Raw genomic sequence first — 13,528 nt, 5'->3', positions numbered from 1 at the left:
GCTCCTCTTCTTCTCCTTCTGCACAGGCAAATACCATCCCTGTCTTCTGGGGCTGAGAGGAAACAGACTGTCAGGAGTGCATGCAGGAGCCGGGCCCTGTGACCAATAGGACTCTGCAGGACTGGGGCCTTCCTAAGTTTGTTCTGAAGAGGCAAGGCGCGGCTGCACAGGTGAGGCCAATTGGTAACTCACAGCACCTGGTGGCAGGAGCCAGGAAGGGATATAAGGTCAGCGTTTTCCCTTTGGCTCTTTGCCACAGCAACACGTTCCCTGCCTTGCTGCATTTGACTCCTTGCTTCCTGACCCTTGGACCCTTGACTTGTTGACTCCCGGCTCTCTGACCCTCGGGACTCTTGGCTTTCTGACTCCTGGCTTCTGGATTCCTGTTCCTAGAATCATAGAATCATAGAGTTGGAAGAGACCAGAAGGGCCATCGAGTCCAACCCCCTGCCAAGCAGGAAACACCATCAGAGCACTCCTGACATATGGTTGTCAAGCCTCTGCTTAAAGACCTCCAAAGTAGGAGACTCCACCACACTCCTTGGCAGCAAATTCCACTGTCAAACAGCTCTTACTGTCAGGAAGTTCTTCCTAATGTTTAGGTGGAATCTTCTTTCTTGTAGTTTGGATCCATTGCTCCGTGTCCGCTTCTCTGGAGCAGCAGAAAACAACCTTTCTCCCTCCTCCATGTGACATCCTTTTATATATTTGAACATGGCTATCATATCACCCCTTAACCTCCTCTTCTCCAGGCTAAACATGCCCAGCTCCCTTAGCCGTTCCTCATAAGGCATCGTTTCCAAGCCTTTGACCATTTTGGTTGCCCTCCTCTGGACATGTTCCAGTTTGTCAGTGTCCTTCTTCCTGCTCCCACCCTGCCATCTTGCCCCCAGTCCTGATGTCCCCAGCCAGGATTTCGATCACCTGTGAACCGGACCGTGACACAGACCCACTGACAGCCCCATCGCCTGCTAATTGGAATGGATGGTGTTAGAATAGCTGGCTGGGTAGACAGCTATCACCCTCACAGAATCCTAGAATTGTGTAGTTGGAAGGGACCCTGGGTCCCTAGTCCAAACCCCTGCGATGCAGGAATCTCAACTCAAGCGTCCATGACAAGTGGCCATCCAACCTCTGGTGAAAAATCTCCAGGAAAGGAGCATCCATCACTCTTGTGGGAGTCTGTTCCACTGTCGAATAGCTCTTGAAAGCTCATACGATTCCCATTTCTTTAGTACGCTTGCCTGCAGAATTAGTTTAATAATAATAAATACTGTATTTTTTTATTTATACCCTGCCCTTCCCGGTTCAGAAAACCGGGCTCTGGGTGGCTAACAACAAATTTAAAACACTTAATTCATGCAACAAAAAACAGCATAAAATATAGTATAAGGTAAAGGTAAAGGGACCCCTGACCATTAGGTCCAGTCGTGACCGACTCTGGGGTTGCGGCGCTCATCTCGCTCTATAGGCCAAGGGAACCAGAGCAGCGCACGGAAACGCCGTTTACCTTCCTGCTGGAACGGTACCTATTTATCTACTTGCACTTTGACGTGCTTTTGAGCTAGGTTGGCGGGAGCTGGGACCAAGCAACGGGACCTCACCCCATGGCGGGGATTCGAACCGCCGACCTTCTGATCGGCAAGTCCTAGGCTCTGTGGTTTAACCCACAATAAATTCAGAATTCAAAAATCAGTTTAGGGGGGAAATCCATCCAATAAACATTAGGTGATCACCAGGGCTAGCTGGCTAAATAAGTCCTAGTTTACAGGTACTCTTTGTAAGTGCAGGAATCCTGGCATGGGAAAAGGAGGGTGGGTGGGTGTCTAGAATATACAATGCAACCCACCCCCCATTCAAATAGTCCTCAGCCACAACCACATCCTTTTTCTTGCATATAAGCACCCCTATTATTTAAGTGGAAATGTGCATTTGCTAAGAGCAAAGTAGAGGGGGGGGGGGAAGAAACAAAAGGTGTGACCCTGCTGACTGAAAGTGTTTTTGCACAGGTATGAAGCTAGGCAACAATTCACCATGGAGACCGCGAAAAAATCGCACTCTGTGATTATAGCTAATTTGTCGCTCGTCAGTTTTGCTCTCACCGCATGCAGTATTCCTGCTTGAGCCACCTTTGTAGAACACAGTCTCAGCTGTGGCCACCAAGTCGCTTCTCCAAATGCTCTAGGAAGGGCTCCCCTCCCCCCACCCCAGTTCCGGCACCTTTCAGGTGGGCACCGTTGCCATGATAAGAGAACAAGGATTCATGTGAGTTCCGGCATCTCTCTAGAAAAATAGCATGGGCCTCTAGAATACAACCCGCCCCCACCCCAAATTATCAGTCAAAATCAAATAGATGAAATACCATATTGTTTTTGTTGTTTAGTCGTTTAGTCGTGTCCGACTCTTCGTGACCCCATGGACCAGAGCACGCCAGGCACTCCTGTCTTCCACTGCCTCCTTCATGCTGGTAGCTTCGAGAACACTGTCCCACCATCTCGTCCTCTGTCGTCCCCTTCTCCTTTCCCAACATCAGGGTCTTTTCCAGGGAGTCTTCTCTTCTCATGAGGTTGCCGAAGTATTGGAGCCTCAGCTTCAGGGTCTGTCCTTCCAGTGAGCACTCAGGGCTGATTTCCTTCAGAATGGAGAGGTTTGATCTTCTTGCAGTCCATGGGACTCTCAAGAGTCTCCTCCAGCACTATAATGCAGAAGCATCAATTCTTCAGCGATCAGCCTTCTTTATGGTCCAGCTCTCACTTCCATACATCACTACTGGGAAAACCATAGCTTTTACTATATGGACCTTTGTTGGCAATGTGATATCTCTGCTTTTTAAGATGCTGTCTAGGTTTGCCATCGCCTTTCTCCCAAGAAGCAGGCGTCTTTTAATTTCGTGACTGCTGTCACCATCTGCAGTGATAATGGAACCCAAGAAAGTAAAATCTCTCACTGCCTCCATTTCTTTGCCAGGAGGTGATGGGACCAGTGGCCATGATCTTCGGGTTTTTGATGCCATATTATTTGGGTATAATAAAATAATGCAATGAATCCTAAGGCTCCAACGTAGAATTCAATAGCCTCGATAAACGGAGAGACAAAACACATCCTCTGGTTAGAACTGAGGCATCACCCAAGGGAATTTAGACTGCAGTGCCCTTCCTGATAGGTGGAGGGGGCCGTCTATCAGGAACCGAATTCTTGCCTGCACCCTGCTCTGGCGAATGGGGCTGCAGGCTGGGACGTGGGCTGTGCCAGGGAGCGGAGCCGATGGAGCTATGGTGGGCTTCCCTCAGATCCGCCCCTTGCCCATTTAAGCAGCCCACACCTGGGGCACAGGCCTGTTGGTTTCCCCGCTCGCCCACCCACCCATGGTTTACACTGCTAGTCAATGACTTTGCTGTGGTTACGGTGGTCTTTAAGGGGGCTGGGTAGCCCACCGGGCTAACCGGCCCTGACCTGGTGGTTTTGCCTACCTCATGGCAATCGTCACAACTGGTTGGGCATTGGGGCAATCCTTTGTTTTGGAGGGAGGGGAGGTTGTGGTCTCCACCTGCCCCTCCAAACGCTGAGGTATCCCATTACAGCAGCTAGTGCGGCAGCTAGACTGGTGACTGGGAGCGGCCGCTGAGACCATATAACACGGGTCCTGAAAGACCTACATCAGTGGCGTAGCGTGGGGGGTGCAGGGGGGGCCGGCCGCACGGGTGCAACATCTGGGGGGGCGCTCGCACTCGCAGCTCTCTGCCCCTACCTGGCTCACTCACTCTCTCTCACTGCAGTGCTGGCTGTGCGAATCCGATCCGAGCCGCTGGGTCGCCGCCCACTGTGGAGGGGGTGGGTGCCAGGCGTGCGGTGCAGAGAGAGAGCGAGGGACTATCTGGGGGAGGGACAGTGCAGCGGCCGCCCAGCGCAGCGCTGAGCGTGGGAGAGAACCACAGCAGACCAGACCAGGCAGCAGCAAGAAGAAGCTAGCAGCGGCGGCAGGTTAGGGGTTAGGGGGCGCAAATTACTTGCCTTGCCCCGGGTGCTGACAACCCACACTACGCCGCTGACCTACATTGGCTCCCAGAACGTTTCCGAGCACAATTCAAAGTGTTGGTGCTGACCTTTAAAGCCCTAAACGGCCTTGGGCCAGTATACCTGAAGGAGAGTCTTCACCCCCATCGTTCTGCCCGGACACTGAGATCCAGCGCCGAGGGCCTTCTGGCGGTTCCCTCACTGCAAGAAGCCAAGTTACAGGGAACCAGGCAGAGAGGGCCTTCTCGGTGGTGGCACCCGCCCTGTGGAACGCCTTCCCACCAGATGTCAAAGAGAAAAACAACTACCAAACTACCAAGACATTAGAAGGCAGCCCTGTTTAAGGAAGCTTTTAATGTTTAATAGGTTATTGTATTGTAGTGTTCTGTTGGAAGCTGCCCAGAGTGGTTGGGGAAACCCAGCCAGATGGGCAGGATACAAATAAATTATTATTATTATTATTATTATTATTATTATTATTATTATTATTATTACTACTACTACTACTACTACTACTACTACAGGGATCTGGGGGGAGTGGCCATGTCCGCATGCCCAGGCGGGGTCCAGGGCAGAAGGCACTCTCCCAGAGATGGAGGGCAGAGCAGGGACACAAGGATCTGCCCCAGACAAGTCCAGAGAGCAGGAAGGGCAAGGATACGGGGAGCAGGTGAAGTTGTGGCTCAAAGGCTCTTTCCAATTATACTGGTAGCATTGCCCACTAGTGAATCATGCTTTGCATAGTCTAAAGTAAAGGTAAAGGGACCCCTGACCATTAGGTCCAGTGGTGACCGACTCTGGGGTTGCGGCGCTCATCTCGCTTTACTGGCCGAGGGAGCTGGCGTACAGCTTCCGGGTCATGTGGCCAGCATGACTAAGCCGCTTCTGGCGAACCAGAGCAGCGCACGGAAACGCCGTTTACCTTCCCGCCGGAGCGGTACCTATTTATCTACTTGCACTTTGACATGCTAGGTTGGCAGGAGCAGGGACTGAGCAACGGGAGCTCACCCCATCGTGGGGATTCGAACTGCTGACCTTCTGATCGGCAAGTCCTAGGCTCTGTGGTTTAACCCACAGCGCCACCCGCGTCCCTTTGCATAGTCTACTGGCTATCAAATGAGGAGGTACTTTTCTTCAGTCTTTTGTCTAGCTAACAGAAAAACAGGATGCAATATGGCAGACACCTGGAATGTGTCTTTCTATGGCTGCTTATGATACAGACTTCCGTTTCTTCTGCATCCGATGCGCTCCCAATGCCGGCTTGGGGAAGCAGTGTATGCTCATTATCCACAATGGATAACGGCTGTCTCTTTAGAAATCCTCCCAGGCTTTATTTCTACCCACAAAGGTGAACATCCGTGCGTCAAGTTACACCTTCCTTCCATAAATTCCACCGAGAAGTGTTATTTCAAGACCCTCCTAACAATTCTGGAGTCTCTGAAAAAGAGCACTTAATAAGTTCATACTATCAGACTGAGCAAAAAGCTGTTTTAGAAAGATTGGATACCTTAAGAGAAAGACCCACAAAGATCTGGGTTGCTTCCACCTGCAGGCGGGAAAGCAGCTGAGAAATTATTAGTATAGACCTTCGACTGGGAAAACACACTGTGCATGCATGCTGCTGCAATCATGAAGTGTAAACAGATAGTCTGATGACACTATGTGTGCGTTGCTTGTCTGCCTGTCCCTAAGGATAGCGATAGCATGTGCAGAGAAAGAGAAATAGTTTGGAACTGGCACGGAACCAGCAAAGGAGTTAAGATGTCTAGATTAGGCAGGTAGTTTGAGGCTCCACAGAGTTGCTTTTGCATCATTAAAGTCTCATTGACTGTCTGCCTCTGCCCCTCCAGTAGAGGGTCACCTTCCACCCCCACAAGTCTTCTCTGGAGAGGAATCGTTCTGTACCCTGTGCACTGCAAGTCAGTGCTAAATGCTTCAGAAAGCCCTCCATGCCAGTCTTTGAGGGCATCTGTGGTGGTGAGGTATGGCACACAGAAGCCATAAACTTTACAAGAAACTGCAGGACAGCAAGGTTTGTTGCAAACTGGGTGGCGGCAATTCATTTCCTCCAGGCTCCTGGCTCAGCAAGCTCCCCTTATAAATACTGATGTCTATTTTGGGCTTTGGGTGTTTATTCATCACTCACATGAATAAGTGATTGGATTAGGTTTGCAGCCGATAGAGGCAAACTGGATTTTCCTAGGCTGAATCAGAAGACTTGTTTCTTATAATAATGAGAAATGGGAAAGGGGAACTGAGGGAAAATCCTGCTAGTTCTCTTTCCCCACCTCTCTTCAGATTGCCGTGTGTGTGTGTGTTCCTTTGCACGCACAACAAACAAACAAACCCCAACCTGCACACCTGTCAGTGAGAAAGGCAGGCTTTTTCTTAGGGCATCCATTTTCTGCTCAGGATCGTTCTGTCTGGAAAAAGCATTCGGTCTTATCAGCTTCCACCTGGATTCTGAAAGAGGCACTTGCCCAGACATAGGCTCGTTTCCTCTGTGAGAATCAGACGGTGTGTATTCTCACAAGGGCCAAGTGCAAGAGGACTCTCAGGTTGCTGCCAGTGACTCTCGTGGATGGTCACCCAGGAATGTACAAAGACAAGGAGATGTTTCTTACCGTCTGCTTTTTATTCAGTATTAACAGAGAGAGGCTATAGAACCCAGCCTCTTGGATAATGGCGTTGTCCTGAGTGAATCTCCACCCCCGTCTCTCCCACTTCCTCATTCGTCTCCTCTACGTGCCCTCTGTCTTTGAGCTCTTTGCTCTCCTACTTTCAAGGATCGCCAGGTTCTGGGAGGTGGAGGGTCTGGGATGCTTTCGAATGACGACGTGTCAGCCAGCTGCTGCTCTGGTTCTGCCTCTTCCTCCTCCTCCTCCTCCTCCTCCTCTCCCATGATTTCCCAACTTTCCCCCTCATCTGCCTCTGAGCTGTGACCTCCCTGTTGTAAATCTATACTGTCTTCCTCTTCCTCCCCCCTGGAAGGGGTCAAGCTCGGGAGGTGGTTTCCACCATTCCTCTTCTGCCCAGTCTCTGACAAGGACAGACAGGGGTATTCCACTCTCATCGCTGTGTAGAAGAGACAATGGGAACATTTTATGCAACTGGCTTGGGTTTTTACATGCATTCCATGCAATCAGTGCTCTCTTTTTAATGGGGAACTCAAGGGTACTCAGTGCCAGCCCCTCTTTTTGTTGCTGTTAGGCACATACTGTAACCATTTCATGATGAGCACCAGCACCAATTTTTATGAGTACAGTGGACGCTCAGGTTCCGAATGTGATCCATGTGGGATACACGTTCGCAACCCACAGCATTAGCAACCTGCATCTGCGCAAGCACGGGTTGCGATTCAGTGCTTCTGCACATGTGCAAAGTGCGATTTAGCGCTTCTGCGCATGCCCGACCGCCGAAACCCGGAAGTAACCCATTCTGGTACTTCCGGGTTTCGGCGGTCCGCAACCCGAAAAAACGCAACCTGAAGCACCTGTAACCCGAGGTATGACTGTACTGGGACCTATTTTTCGGGGAGGGGGAGCACTGCATGCACCATTCAACGCCCACATCCCCGCCTTCGACTATTCTCCTCCCTGCTGCCACAAAGTGCTGCCCAGAGTCAGTTGTTTCACCCTGTTAGGTAGCAGTGCTGGCACCGAATCCGTTCCTTCCTTAATGTGTCTAGAAAAGTCAGAAGAAGCCCTTTCTCCTCTGCCTGCCTTCCTGAGCGCCAGGTCTTTCCAAGCCTCAGACGTTCAGCAAAGATGTACGTACCATTTCCAGTTTGGGTGACACACCAAACATCCCCTACAGGAAAACTGTTTGCTTTTAAACGATAATATGGAAAACAGAGTTGTTGTCTGTCTCCATGGTGCCTTCAACTCCTTCTGTGTTTACAGCAGAAACAAAGGAAATATATGTTTATGTTGCAGCAGGTTCTCTTCATTCAAGAGAGCTATAATCAGCTTTTGGGTGTGCGCGTCAAATGACCTTATTTCTTTGAGGAAGGGGCACGTGGAGGATCCAAAGGGAACCTTGGGGACGGCTAGTCCTCTTTTTTCCAAGCAGCCGTGTGCGCATCAACTCACATTGCCAGTTTTGCCTGAGAATACATGTATCAGATAAAATCCCCACCCCCAAAAAACTCACAGTTTTGCTGCTGCAATATTTTGAACAAGGAATCCAGAAAAGTGCACCAAACCTCTCAGATATGTATGTTACAGGTAGGTAGCCGTGTTGGTCTGCTGTAGTCGAAACAAAATAAAAAAAATTCCTTCCAGTTGCACCTTAGAGACCAACTAAGTTTGTTATTGGTATGCATGCTTTCATGTGCATGCACAGTGGTATCTGAAGAAGTGTGCATGCACACAAAAGCTCACACCAGTAACACACTTAAAGTAAAGGTAAAGGGACCCCTGACCATTAGGTCCAGTCATGACCGACTCTGGGGTTGCGGCGCTCATCTCATTTTATTGGCCAAGGGAGCCGGCGTACAGCTTCTGGGTCATGTGGCCAGCATGATTAAACCGCTTCTGGCGAACCAGAGCAGAGCACGGAAACGCCGTTTATCTTCCCGCTGGAGTGGTACCTATTTATCTACTTGAACCTTGACGTGCTTTCGAACTAGTAGGTTGGCAGGAGCTGGGATTGAGCAACTGGAGCTCACCCTATCACGGGGATTCGAACCGCCGACCTTCTGATCGGCAAGTCCTAGGCTCTGTGGTTTAACCCACAGCGCCACCCGCGTCCCCCAATAACAAACTTAGTTGGTCTCTAAAGTGCTACTGGAAGAATTTTTTTTATTTAGGTATGTATGTGTCATTTAGCGGTTGCAGCAATTTCGTTTCTGCTTTGTGGGATGTGGATGGCGGAGTTTCTTTCAGCGTGGAGACATTATGTACAAAAACGGATGACAAAAAATACCCCCAGGTGTACCTTGAAACTATGGCCCATGGCTCCTGCTGAAACAGTGAACGTGTGCCTGAGTTACACCTTTTAAAGCTACAGGCAGGGGCTGATATTGTGGAGTGCTCTTTCTTTGTGTAAAACCGTGGAAGACTTGGATTCTGTTTAATATACTCATTTTCTACATGGGGTGTTTACTGAGTGTGTCCATGAGGAGCGTACGTGTAAGGTTCTTCTTCTCATCTCGCGGAGGAGACCACAAAGCAATAGAAACTCCTGGTGAACAACTCACTCCAACAATGTCTGCGATCAGACAAAAGCCTTTTGAGGCTTGACATCAAGACAGCCCAGCCCACTCTGGGTTACACACCCTCCTTGATAACTGGAAAACACTTAAGGGGGCAGGACTTTGTGTCACTGTTGGACTCGGGTCCATGCACCGCACAGCCTTGCTGGATCGCACCTGGTTCTCACAAACAGAACCAGTATGCTGGGAGAAAACCGCATTTTCATTTTTAAACCTCTGTCGTGTTGGATTCCAAATCAAAATCACACGCGCAGCTATTTTGCCCTGTGAGTGAAGAAAGTACAAGGGCCTTTATTTTATGGTTACCAGATTTTTTTCAAGGAATCCTGGGACACTTTATTTTTTGAAGCTGAGTAGCAACAGGGAGGCAGTAGTGGGGGTGGTGAGGCAAAAGACCCTGGGCCCAAGCTCACATGCATATTGTATAAAGGTGCAAAGTCCTTCTTTCGCACCCTGTGAAACATAAATGTGCAGGGTTTTTTAAAAAAACAACACTTCATATGGGGACTTCCGGCAAGGAAAAATGGCAGGCTGGCTCTGGGCTGCTGAGGCTGCCACTGCCACATTTCCCAGGGACAGATTTGCAAATCTGGGGACAGAATTTGTCCGGAGACAGATTTGCAAATCTGGGGCTGTCCCCAGGAACCGGGGCCGTCTGGTAAACCTACTTTATTTATTTATCTTCCTCCTCTGGGGTTATTTGCAGCTTCTCTTCCTCACTTTCTTTACGATTCTGTTTGAGGAAACACTATGGTAAGGAAAGCATTACCAGACCCTATTTTCCAGGGACAGCCCCAGATTTACAGAAGCCATCCCGGTTTCTGATTTGATCCCGGAACGTCCCGCTTTTCCTTTGGACGTCCCTATTTTCATTGGAGAAATGTGGGAGGGAAACGGAGTTATGTGACCCCCTCAGCCATGGAAAATAAGTCACTATTTAACCTTTAGAAGACATCTGAAGGCAGCCCTGTATAGGGAAGGTTTTTTTAATGTTTAATATTTTACAGTGGTACCTCGGGTTACATACGCTTCAGGTTACAGACTCCGCTAACCCAGAAATAGTGCTTCAGGTTAAGAACTTTGCTTCAGGATGAGAACAGAAATTGTGCTCCGGCAGCGCGGTGGCAGCGGGAGGCCCCATTTGCTAAAGTGGTGCTTCAGGTTAAGAACAGTTTCAGGTTAAGAACAGACGTCAGGAACGAATTAAGTACTTAACCCGAGGTACCACTGTATTGTGTTTTTATATCTGTTGGAAGCGGCCCAGAGTTGCTGGGGCAACTCAGTCAGATGAGTGGGGCAATAATAATAATAATAATAATAATAATAATAATAATAATAAGCAATAGGACATCCCTATTTTCATCAGAGAAAATTATCCCTGCCCCTCATTATGCCCTTCTGGTCCCATTCTGATCCAGTTTGGATATCCCCCACCCCGGCTACTTTCAAGTAAGCATAAAAAACATAAGGGGATCTGTGCAAGCAGATACCATCCATACCACACAGAGTTTGGCCCTAACCAAAAGCAGGCGAGGTTGCTTTGGGGTCAGAGAAAATGGCTAGTTCGTAAGACGCAAGGAAAGGATTGTGTGCCCTCTTGTGGTCGCATTCAATATGGCAGCCTGCGGTAGAATTGGCAACACCAAAACAGGTACACAAACCGTTGGGAGGGTCAGCTTTTGCACTGTGGGGATGGAGGGAGGGAGAAATACAGTACATTTCTATTTACTATTCCCTCAGCAATTGTGTCTGCCACTCTGGGCTCCTTTGGAAGGGGGAATATCAATTTAATAATACATAAAATGAAGCAATGAAGAGTGTTGTTGCCGCTGACTTTTTTTTAGATGGGGTTCGATCCAAAAGCACAGAGGAATTGCACTCTGCACATGCTCCATCCATGTAGTCCCGTTTGTGACTTTATTTCCCTCTGAGATGGCAGCTGTGTCTTTCCCTGCCAAACTAGGGATGGGTGGAAACTAAAGAAGGAAGCAGAAGGAAGCTATGTTTGAAACTAGTTCTTGTTCCTTGTCCATCAGCCATACTGCCCCACGGAGGACCTTAAGGTCCACAAATAACAACACTTTGGTGGTCCCGAGCCTCAAGGAGGTTAGAATGGTTTTAACTAGGGCCAGGGCCTTTTCAGCACTGGCCCCGATCTGGTGGAACACTCTGTCACAAGAGACTAGGGCCCTTGCGGGACTTGACATCTTTCCGCAGGGCCTGCAAGACAGAGCTGTTCCACCTGGCCTTTGATTTGGACTCAGTCTGACCCTTATGTTTCCCTCCCCTTATGGTCTTGATTTATCAGCTATTTTAAAATGAGGCTGCATTTCAAATTGCATTTTCACCTGTATTTTAAATTGGTGGGGTTTTTTTTTTTTGTTTTCTCCCTCTCTTTCCCCCCTATTATGTTTTCACTGTGATTTTATTCCATTGGTGTTAGCTGCCCTGAGCCTGGCTCTGGCCGTGGAGGGCGGGGTATAAATAAAATTTATTATTATTACTACCACTACTACTATTACTAGGGTAGGGACGACTAACCTTTTCCTTTAAAGGGGGTAATCTGTTGGGGGCCACATAAAGCAGTGAGCAGAGTCACAGCTGATGATGGGTGGAGTCACAGACATAAACATTCTGGCGGAACTAATCCAGAATAAAGGCATACCCTCCAACATTTCTCTGATGAAAATAAGGAACGTCCCATTCCATAATGAAAATTTTATTCTTTATACCCCACACATCTTACTGGGTTGCCCCCAACTGCTCTGGGCAGCTTCCAACATATAAAAAAAATAATAAAACATTTTTAAAAAATCCTTCCCTTTACAGAAGGCATGGCTAAACTTGGCCCTCCAGATGTTTTGGGACTACAATTCCCATCATCCCTGACCACTGGTCCTGTTAGCTAGGGATGATGGGAATTGTAGTCCCAAAACATCTGGAGGGCCAAGTTTGCGTATGCCTGCTTCACAGGATTGCCTTCAGATGGCTCAGCGGTCAGATAACGCTGTTGGGAAACTGCCAGGGAGATATAGTCCATCATGGCCCCAAGCCGGCTGCCGGACGTCCATCGATCTCCCGTAGACAGGCAGATCCAGCAGTTAGCGACACGAAGCCTCAGAAATAGATTGGCTGCATTCCGGGGCTTGTGCACACTGTTCTTTATCAGCAGAAAACACAGCCAGAAAGCTTGCACCGCAGAAGAGCATATTTACAGTTTATTTAGCGTTGAACAGAACAAAGAAAAACATGACCGTTCTGTGTCAGCGTCTCTGACCAACTGAAATCGAAAGGAATAGCAAATGTAAACATCCTGTGAACAGGACATGCACAGACTCTGTTACTTACAAAGCCTGCTCCCTTTTAAGGTGGAACGGAAATATCCTAACAAACGCCATACCCTACAATATTTCTCCAGTGACATTTCTGGCATCAAATCAGAAACTAGGACGGCTTCTCTAAATCAGGGATGTCCCTGGAAAATAAGGACACCTGGAGGGTCTGCTTCAGGTTTCACCATGGCTACTTCAAATCAGAATTCTCAGTCCTAAACAGGTCTGCTCAGAAGAAAGCCACACAGCCTTTGATGTGAAAGTAATTCCTCTCCGGCTTAGTGCAATTCTATGCACACTTACTTGGGAGTAAACCCCACTGAACCCAGTAGAACTTACTTCTGAGGATTGCACTCATAAACGTATAGCAGAAACCTACAAGTAGGTTGCCAGGAAACCGGGTGGGTGGGAGCAAGACTGGTTTCCTTAGTCAGACACTCTGGAAAGAAACCAGTGTGGTATAATGGTTAGAGTGTTGGACTGTTACTTATGACCTGGGAGAGCAGGGTTCAAATCCACAAAGCTCAGTGGGTGAGCTTGGGTCGGTCAGCGTCTCTTAGCTTAACCTGCCTCAGAGGGTTGTTGAGAGGATGAAATGGGCATGAGGTGACCATGTACACATCAAGGAGCTCCTTGGAAGATAAGCATGGGATATAAATGTAATAAAATTAATGTATATAATAAAGTAAGTATTTTTTTTTTAATTCCCCAAATAAAATGCTTCTTCTTCCAATCATTCTGAAACAACATAGAAACAGGAAATAATGGGGGACTTATGAACCTGTGAATTTCATGTGGAACCATATACTGTATGAAGTGACCGTACTCAGCAACAGAGTAGAGCAGATTTGGGAACTTTGTAATGGTAAGTGTTGTGTACTGAGTTGAATAGGATCCAGAATGCAGCAGTCTGATTGGTCCTAGAACAATAGGATCCAGAATGCAGCAGTCTGATTGGTCCTAGAAC

Source organism: Podarcis liolepis (genome assembly GCF_965112155.1).
Source record: "Podarcis liolepis genome assembly, chromosome: 6".
Classification (NCBI taxonomy): Eukaryota; Metazoa; Chordata; class Lepidosauria; order Squamata; family Lacertidae; genus Podarcis; species Podarcis liolepis.
Note: the sequence above shows the minus strand (reverse complement) of the source record.